The following is an 11261-nucleotide window of genomic DNA, read 5'->3' on the forward strand; positions in this document are numbered from 1 at the left end:
CAGATAGATAGACAGACAGACAGATAGATAGATAGATAGATAGATAGATAGATAGATAGATAGATAGATAGATAGATAGATAGATAGATAGATAGAGAATAATGAGCATATTTGTGTGATGTGATGCTGTCGTTATTGAGGAATGTGATGGGAGGGGCCAGCAGACTCCATCCTGTCCATTGATAGATATATTCCTATATAAGAGACGATCACAGTCTGAAAGGGGTCACATTTGGTCGAGTGTCCCTGGACTTTGACGATGCGGTGTGTGCTCTCAGCTGTTCTTCTGCCTCTGATTCTGCGTGCATGCACCGGTGCAGGTGAGTCAGCACAGCCCTCTCTCTCAGTGATGCTGCTTCAAATTCAGCTTCATTCACTAACTCTACAACTCTACAAGTTTTCAGTGCTTTGCAGGTAACATATATCAATAAGGACATTTCGCACTGATCAGATTAAATTTATTGAATGACCTCAGATCTAGCCTATATCAAATGTATTAATATTGATTAATAGCTAATATGCATCATTTGAAGGTGAACAGACCGACTCTTCTTACTAGAAATGTACATATATTCTCAAACAGTTAGCTTATATTTACAAACTTTTCTACACCTTTAAAAAGCTGCTGAGTTTTTTTTTTTTATGCACTACAACATTTTAACGTTTTAGTCAGTTTTAAGCTTTTCAAAAGCACACAGTGGAAACACGCATGATGTTTTTTAAACCTCTTTATTACAGTTTTGACTGATGACCGATTAACAATTTTATTCAAAACACACAATAAAGATGATCAATTCTTTTAACTCAGAACACGTTTGTTGTAGGCTTTGTAACTCTCAGAAATAATGCAAGCTTACCTAGGCAGACTGTCAGAGAGTTATTAATCTTTGTCATTTGACACACGGAGATCAAACCCCCTAAAAAGTCCGTCAGGGGAAAAAATCACTAAATCTTGCGCGCTGCCTCGTTGTCTGGAGGAAGGAGGACGCAGCATCTTTCTTTCTGCTCAAGGACACTCGGTCCGGTCCTGTTGCTTGTACAGGACGAGCTCCTAAAATCCAGTGTCTGTGAGTGTAATGCGGTCGATGAGGCTCTGATAGAGCTGCACCTGTACTCAGCTGCACTGGATACAGAAATGTTCCCTGCGTGATCTGCCCTTTGTACCGACGAACATGCTCCCTATCAGATTGTGCTACCACAAATATATATTTGTAAGTTTAGGGTAGGGGTATGGGCATTTAAAAAAAAGACTCAAACCACATGAACAAGATGCTGGAAGCACAATCTGATAGGTTGCATTTATTTATTTATTTATTTATGCTATCGATTTGTGCTTTAATAGGAGGATGCACAATCTGAGAGATAGCACTAATCGTCAAAACACTGTAAACCAACCTTATAAAGTCTTAAAGACCCTTCAAAACGCTAAGTTTTTGTGATATGTAGAACATTTAAGTGATACATAATTATTTGGTTTTTCAGAAGCAATAAAGTTCTCGAGCAGCCTCTGTTGCTTACCTCCAAAAAAAGAGGAAGGTATTTATAAGTATGAAAAAAAAAAAGGCAAAAAAAAATAAAATTGGGAACAATTCCAACCGCCCAACTTTTCCAATTTTTTTTAAACGGAAGGGGTCCGGCTATTAATAACGTTACCAAAGACGAATTAATTAATTTTTTTTTTTGACGCGAAGTGGTCGGGCTGTTACTATGGTTACCATGACAGAAGGCGAATTAATTAATTTTTTTGGTTATTGAAACATTTGACAAGCCTGTTGCAAAAAAAATAACATGCATTTTGATGATTGACAGATTAATTCCAGCGGTGCCAAAACATATTTAGACAGTTAAGTCACACTTAAAAACGTCTCAGTTGTAGATCACGAAATATCAAAGCAAGTGTCAGTTATTGTAAATAAGCGATATTAATGATTCTAGCTTAAGACATTAAAACACAATCTCCTGCTTTGATGTTAGATTTCCTGTTCTCTAGGATATAAAGATATTTAAACATTGACACACATTTTTTTTTGTATCAGCTTTTAAATGACGTGTATTGTAGAAAAGCGCTGTATAAAATATATAAACTCGACAAAAGGAAGTTTGTTCACTTCGAAATGCTAAAACAATAGATGGAGTGTTTAAAATGAGGACAGTCGGTATTCAATGACTTTGTTGATTGCACATTTAGTTAATGTGATTAAAACTTTGAAAATGACGACGTTAGCGAACAGAAAAGATAATGCAGCATTTGATGGACATCATTTCTAATGCAATGACATTCCGACATTTTTAAGTGTGACTTAAGCATCGAAATATACTTTCTAGTTTAACTGTATGTCAACAAAAGGATGTATATCTCCATTTAAGAGCCACTTAACACTGTGTTCGAGTGCTTCTGTATAGAACAAACTCTTCATATCAGCATTCATATTAACATCATCCATAATCAAATTATCCTTCATGTATTAGTCAAGCAGTCAAGAGGTTAAAGACAGCTCTGCAGCTTCATTGTGCTCTTGATCAACACACTTATACTGTATATCACGGCTTCAGTCTCTCTGGAGTAACCTGAGGTGAAGTCAACTGTAAATGACTTTTAATTAAAGCATCTGCTAAATGGCAGCCTTCAGAATGAAAGGTCGATGAATGTCAGTATGGTTTATGAATCGCTCCTTAAATGGTAGTAATGAAGCCAGTGGGAATATTTACATGCAGAAGAACTGCATAGCGACATGCTGAAACATTAGCTCAACCTAATAAAGAAAGAAAGAGTACAGAATGCAACACTGCAGATCTCAGCGACTACATAGGCAGCTTCCTTCTTAGTGCAGCTTCTTAACCAAAATGTAAAGTGACTAATTTGAAACAATAATAATAATGTGTGAAAAGCAATAAATATGAGGTAAACTTTAGCAAACGTGTAAACCACAGCCTTTGTATGGTACACACAATAATGGATTTGTTTTGGTTTGCATGCATGAGCCCGTATTTTCTTTGCTTTGTCTTTTGTGTCGTTGTTCATCTGCAGGGTTTGCGTCTTTGGCTCTTTGAGATATTACTGTGACCCACTGTGACACGCACTTAGTTTCTCGCGCCGCTCTAAAGATCAAAGGCTGTTTGTGAAATCATATCAGCGAACAGGCAGGTATTGTTCTCCGCTGACGTGTGCTCCGGACTCAATGATAGCGAGGCCAATATACAGTATACCTTCATTACACCTGCTCATTAATGCAAAACTAATTCTTATTGATCAGGAGACACAATCTCTCATCAATATTCACAGTATGCATTGAGAAATGTGTTTATTATAATTAAGCATGAATGTTTGCACTAGTGCCACTCACTTTTTCAGCAACATTACTGCTGGAAGTATTTTTACCATTCATTTATCCCATAGGGAAGTCATTATTATTTAAAAAATAAGGTGAAATAATGCAGGCTCACAGCTTCAACAACAAAAAAAAAAAAAAAAAAATCATGGCATAATTTGTTAGTGTTATTATAGAAATCGGACAAAAAATGAAAATGTGCATCACATTAAGTTTATTAGTTTATGTTAAAACCAATGCAAATGCATGGAATTCTATGTGTGTTAATGCATTCATCTTAATATTTCAGTTATTTATTATTCTTATTATTATTTTTTAAATAAATTATATTTATTCTATATGGATGTGAACATGCAAATTGGCTGATATTCTGAGAAAAAATGCACATTTAAAAATAAAATGTATTTACTGCTCACTTAACAGCCAGATCTATTAAATGTGATCGTTATCTAGTTTATTACATCAGTAATAAGTCAATGAAACACACAAAAGACACAGAAGGAAGTTACTATCTTACTGTCATTCTTTCCTTTAATAAATATTTTGTCATCAGTGTCGATACAAGATCACATGAGCTCAATGAAGGTCATCAAAATCAATTTATGAATGAATAACTTCTTGCAGAAGAAAAATATCTCTTGCATTAGTTAATAAATGACCTTCCTCAACTGTGTGATGTGTATTTTAACCTCACTTTCTCTTTAAAGAGGTCTGACCAACTTCATATCCAGTCATATTTGAAGTCAGCAATGTCTCAAATGTGCAATTAAAAGTCAAAGATCTCAATATGAACTCTCATAAAATGATCTAAGCTGCTCCGTGCACGTTAATTTTACAGCTCTATACTCTTACTTGACAATATACAAATCATTTGTGACTTTTTATTTCTCCTATGTAATTTTAGGAAAAACAACTAAGACTCAAAAGTAAAACAAAGAGGACCGAGTGCAGTTTCCAAGCAATAACATTTGGCTCATCAGTGACATTTCTCTTTAATTCCTAAAATAACAGGATCTGAAAAGGAGACCCGGGGTCATGAAATCCAGTCATGATGTCTGAGTGACTTCTTGAGAAGTTGCTTGAGACACTTCAAACATCCCGTTAGTTACTTCTGTTTAGAATATGAAGATAGTTTAGTCATCATAACAATTCAGTATAGCCTGTGCTCATTGTAGCGGCAGGGAGAGGTTTTCCTGTTGGACGAGTCATTACAATTAATAACTTGTTTAATACACTAGCGCTCAAAAGTTTGGAATTATTAAAATTTTTTATGTTTTTGAAAGAAGCCTCTTCTGCGCACCAAGGGTGAATTTATTTGATAAAAAATACAGTAAAATTGTGAAATATTATTGCAATAAAAAAACTGTTTTCTATGTGAATATCTGTTAAAATGTCATTTATTCTTGTGATGTAAAGCTGAATTTTCAGCACCAGTCTTCAGTGTCACATGATCCTTCAGAAATCATTCTAATATGCTGATTTGCTGTTTAATAACTATCATTTATTATTGGTGTTTAATTATTGATAATGATAGGAAACACATATTCAGTGTTGAAGATATAAATATTTTCTAACATTTTAGATGTAATAACTGTTGCTTTTAAACAATTTAATGTGTTTGTTTTTCTGAATAAACGTATTAATTTATTTGTATTATTCTTACTCCAAACTTGTGGTAGTCTATCACAGTTTCTATTAAAATATGAAGCAGAACAATTGTTTTCAATGTTGATAATAATCAGAAATGTTTCTTGAGCAGCAAATCATCATATTAGAATGATTTCTGAACATCATGTGACACTGAAGACTGGAGTAATGATGCTGAAAATATAGCTTTGATTGCAGGAATAAATTACATTTTAATAGATATTGACATAGAAAACAGTCATTTTAAATTGTAATAATTTTTCACAATTTTATTGTTTTTACTGTATTTTTATATCAAATAACTCCAGCCTTGGTTGAGCAAAAGAGACCCAATTTTGACTGGTAGTGTATTATCCCAAAAAAAAAAGCATAAAGGATCTACTGTGAATATTGATTAACAAAAGCATTTTAATCAAGCTTTAATCCAAATATATCTAAATAAAGTATTTCAGTTTAACTAACTCGTCTTTTATACTCACACAGACTGGTGCTACCAGACACAAGTGAGCTGTGAATCTCATTGTAAAGGTAAGTTGAGCCTCATCACATCACTCAACTATATCTAAGATGTATATAAACTAAATCTAACATTACATCTCCATGTTGTTCTAAGGACCAGACCGATGGAGTGAAGTCAATTTAGACTGTGGGAAGAACAGACAGTCACCAATCAACATAGTGACAAAGAAAACCAAGCTGGACGAGCGGCTGCTGACGCCTTTCAAATTCACCGGCTACCAGACCGTATTCGAGAGCACCATGAAGAACAACGGCCACTCGGGTAAGACTAATCTAGTCTGATGAGAGCATGCAGCTTAAAAAGGTGCCGTCACTTTGGTGAGCTCATTAAATGGTTTTGACTGAGCAGTTTCTATGATCTCTATTTTGGTTGTGCAAATATAGTTTGTTACTTCATCAGTTTCGGAGAAATGTAGCATTCTATCACTTGCTGCAGTGAATGGGTGCCGTCAGAATGAGAGTCCAAACAGCTCATAAAAACATCACAATAATCCACAGCACTCCATTCCATCAGTTAACATCTAGAGAAGTGAAAAGCTGAAACAAATCCAGCATTAAGACATTTCTAACTTCATCCTGTTGCCTGTGGTTAAAATACAAGTCCATAATCCATAATAACGCTGCATTATTTTAAGGACTTGTATTTTAGCTGGAAACAACTATTTAAAGTTAAAAACACCTTAATGCTGGATTTGTTTCAGCTTTTGTCTTCTCCAGATGTTAACTGATGGACTGGAGTGCTGTGGATCACTTGTGGATTATCGTGATGTTTTTATCAGCTGTTTGGACTCTAATTCTGACGGCACCCATTCACTGCAGAGCATCCATTGCTGAGACACTGATGCAATGCTACATTTCTACAAACCTGATGAAGAGACAAACTGCTCTGTGTGATGCTGGACTGTAATGTTATGTTTTCCACATCAGTTCAGGTCAGTATACCCATCCCAGCCACAGTGTCTGGAGGAAACCTGGGAGAAACGTACAAAGCCGTGCAGTTTCACCTCCACTGGGGCACCAGCGGAGGTCCTGGATCTGAACACACCATCGATGGAGAGCAGTATCCAATGGAGGTGCGACCATCACCATATCAGTGAACAACACCAGCCTGCATCAGCTTCATTGAATTAAATACAGTACTCATTTATTACTATTTTTGTGCTGCTGACTCCAAGAATACTGTTTTCCTCGAGTTTTTTAATTGTATTATTACATATAAAAATCCGTATTATTATGTGTATTACTCTCTCACCAGCTGCATATTGTGCACATGAAACAAAGATACAACAGACTTGAAGACGCACTCAGAGATCCTTCAGGAATCGCGGTGCTGGGATTCTTCTACGAGGTTTGAAATGCATGTGCTTTAAAATCAAGAAATATGAGTATGCTCAGAGATGATTTTGAAAAATAAAATCCACATTGCTTCAAACTTTCAGGAGTCGAGCAGCTCTAACAGAAAGTACGATCACTTCACACACGGCCTGCGCAGCATCCAGAATACAAGTAAGAAAACAACCTCAGTCTGAACAAACGCTTCTGCAATATTACAGGAATATTCCATATGCAACATGCTCTCGATCAACACAGACATTCATTTTGATTTGGTTTGAATATGTGCATTTCTGATACCTTTATATTTTAAACATCTATTGATGGTGCTCTGATTCTTTTACTTGTGAATGCATTGTGTGCATTAATCAAAAGCATGCTGATCAAGATGAATATATGCTGGAATATTATTTTAAGAGTGAAGTGTGTCATTTATTCAGTGTTCAACTCTAGTTTGTGCTGTTTCAGTTTAATGTTCAGTGTGTCTTTCAGTCACTGGTCATAGTTTGACTTCCTGAAGAGAAACACTAAAACTTTTCATAACATTAATCTGTTTGTTTGAGCGACACGATATATGCCAGATTATGACCTCAACCAGTGACGTGAGCTTGAGGGACATAGGACTATTTTCTTATCTCTATTTGTCATTATTAACATTATAGTGCTGTTTTTAAGCAAAGAATTTTCACACTTTTAATTATAATTTTTTTTGTAAATAATTTAATTAAAAAACATATATATTATTGTCTTCCCTAAAAAAACAAAACAAAGTAAAATGAATTTTAATTGAAAATAAAATGTAATATAATGTCGAAAAAAATGTAATTTTTTATGTTAATATGACATGAAAAGGAAACTTTATGCATTTCTAGAAATATTCTAAACATTTCTGGAGATAATTTAATGCATTTGTAGGAAATTTTTAGATATTTTTTAATGTTTTTTGAAAGAAAGACACACAAATGCTTTTATTTAGCAAGGATTTGTCAGCCTGTAATGTGTTTAATTTGACAGATTCTGGCCAAATGTGATATTCCAATTTTGCACATAAGTTTCATTCGTAACTTGGATGGAAAAATAGCTACCTTACTGACAGCCTTTGTGCACGGATAATAATTTCTGTTGTCAGATGTTTTGTTCTGTATATTTTGTTGTGAATTTGAAGATGCCTATACATATATATATATAGATATATATAGATAGATATATATGCATATTATATATATATGATATATATATAGTTTCTTTTGAAAAATAATTTACATGACAGTTTTCCACAAAAATATTGTGCACACATGTTTTCAACATTGATAATAATCAGAAATGTCTCTTGAGCAGCAAATCATCATATTAGAATAATTTTCTGAAGATCATGTGACACTGAAGACTGGAGTAATGATGCTGAAAATAGACAGCTGTGCATTCACAGAAATAAATTACACTTTACAATATAGTCACATAAAAAAAAGCTATTTTAAATATATAATAATATTATTAACAATTCTTACTGTATTTTTAATCAAGTAAATGCAGCCTTGTTAATCAGAAGAGACACTGTTTCAACAAACTGTCTGAATGACTCTTTTTGTTTGCGCAGATGGAAACACGACGCTCCGTAAGATCTCTCTGAATCAGCTCATTCTGCCTGAAGCCAACATGACGAACTATTACCGGTATGACGGCTCTCTGACCACACCGGGCTGCACGGAGGCTGTGGTGTGGACGGGGTTTGGAAAACCCCATTCCCCTCGATGGAGAACCAGGTACGACTGAAGCTGGCTTCAAGCCATTATCCTCCGAATACCAAAAACTGGACATGAACTCATATTTAAACTCATTTTTACTTTGCTATCTCTTGCCATTATAGTCAGCTATATTTAAATTACAATTTTATGCACATCGCATGTATTTTAGCATTTATTTGAATGAAACTTCAGAATCTAGACAGTGCAGTGAATAATACAATAGTGCAGGTGATATATAAGCATCACAACAAACTTTGATTTGAAGCAAAACCATATTTGAAAATCGTACAAAAAGAGATTGAAAAGATAAAAGACTGTGAACTTAATATCTTTAATGGAAGAAAGAATTACAAACCCATGAAGCATTGTGAATAATAAAAATATTAACTTAAAGTTGTTGATATACATCATTTTTAATTTGATTGTCATGTTTAACAGTGTTATTTTAGTATCATTGAAATACTATTATAGTTTTTATTAATGTAATTTTTTTTTATAATGTCAGATCTTTTCTGTTTTCATGTTTTAGTCATTTTCTTGTGTGTTTTTGTCATTTTTATTAGTCTATATATGTTTTATTCATTTTTATTTTCAGTTTGAGTTATTTTAGAACATCAAACTAAACTAAATAAAAATGAGAAAAGCTCTTTGACACTTTTCCGAAATAAAATAGTTTATGTTTTTTATTCGATATCAGTGCATGTTTATTTTATTTGTAGAAACAATTTTTATGGTTTTAGTTTTAGTTTATAATAACTCGGATATATAAACAACACATTTGAAGTTTATAGCAATATATATATATATATATATATATATCTATATATATATATATATATAAGATATCCAAAATAATATTATATATCATATATATATATATATATATTTACAGGCTGTCAAATGATTAATCACGATTAATCACATCCAAAATAAACAGTTTTGTTTACATAATATATGTGTGTGTACAGGGTATATTTATTTATTATATATAAATACACACACATGCATGTATATATTTAAGAATAATATGTTATGATTTATATATATAAAATATTTATATATAAATATAAAATATAAGAATATAATATATAAATGTATATGACATGTAAATATTTTCTAAATATATAATTTATGTGTGTGTATTTATATATACATAATAAATATAACCTGTACACATACATATATATTATGTAAACAAAACTTTTATTTTGGATGTGATTAATCGTGATTAATCATTTGACAGGCCCTATTATATATATAACACAAATTAGCTTGTTTCCATTTGTATTATTTTTGCAGAATTATGGGTAATGTAGTTTTTTTCCACCAGAAATTCAGCTTTTTTAAACAATTCTTTAAAGGATAAGTTGAAATAATGCGAACTGATGGCTTCAACAAAAGCATTACCATCGAATAACATCCTTGTACTGTATCTCTAACAGTAGATTTTTTAGTTTTAAAAGCTCAGAAAATCAGTTCATTTATGGAGAAAATGAATGGGATTTTAACTTTCTATTAGGATTTCAGAAGTGAGCACTTAAAGGGCCAGCTCACCCCAAAAAATCAACTACCTGTCATCATTTTGAACCAGTTTGATAAAGCTCTGATCATTATGTGTCTTCAAACAGCTCCGGGCTTTTTCCACCCTGAAGTTCAACGATGGAAACCCGATGGTGGGAACGTTCAGACCCGTTCAGTCAGCCCGCGTAACGGACGAGTGGTTTACCTCAGTCCAGCGGAGCAGCGGTCGCCGCCAGCGCCGTCCTGATTCTGGCCTCCATCAGCGCAGCGTTAGGCCTGTCCTGTCCGAACTAGAGCGAGACCGACCCGCTACCGGCACACAATCAACACAATGAGTTCTCAGCCAACCAACAGACCAACAGAAGAAAACCACAAACAAGCTGTTTATTTCCCCCCCCCTGATACAGGACACTAGAGTAGTGTGTAGAATCTGACCAGTAGACGTGTGCTCATAGCTATCAATAAGAGCTGGACTAAAGCCGCCCGGACTTTCGGTGAAGGTCTGACGGGGAATAAATGCATGACCTTTATCTGTTATAGACATCTGCCCAACACACACACACACACAGGCTATATTTACAAAGGCTTTGATGTGCTGGAGATGTGCATTACTAACACACACACAGCGATGACCAGCACTCTACTGGTGAAAGGTCACAGAGGTCAAGGGTGAAAGGTCACAGAGCCGTGAGAATAGATCGGAGAAATACCCAGATATAGCAAACACACAAATAAATCTACATTAATTCTGTTGACAGTTTCATAGGGCGTTTCACACTTGAGTTAAATTCGCTTTAATTGAATCAAGTCAATTGATCGAGAACTGAGAATTTAAATTTATACGTGTGTATATATATAGTATGCATATGTATATGTACATATGCATAAATATAAATTATTTTCATATATATATAAATATATATAGTCCTGTCCAGTTTTGCAAACTGCTTTCAGACCCCTAAAAATGTGCCAAGTGTGGAAATAAAGGGAACCAAGTACTTAGCATTTCTAAGTTTAACCCAGACATGCATTGCTTCATACAGACACATCAATCCCTTTGCTAGTCAATAGAGATGGTCAAAGTGAAAGTGGTGTGTTCTCTGTGACAAGATTTTGTTTAAAATTAACTAGAATTTCACAACACACTTACAGTCTGTGGCATGATATT

General features: G+C 34.0%; 1 pseudogene; it reads left to right on the top strand.

Annotated features, from left to right (window-relative positions):
- Positions 1-221: 221 nt before the first annotated feature.
- Positions 222-10473, top strand: LOC122137335 (annotated as a pseudogene).
- Positions 10474-11261: the final 788 nt, after the last annotated feature.

This window comes from Cyprinus carpio, chromosome B5, assembly GCF_018340385.1.
Source record: "Cyprinus carpio isolate SPL01 chromosome B5, ASM1834038v1, whole genome shotgun sequence".
NCBI classification, from domain to species: domain Eukaryota; kingdom Metazoa; phylum Chordata; class Actinopteri; order Cypriniformes; family Cyprinidae; genus Cyprinus; species Cyprinus carpio.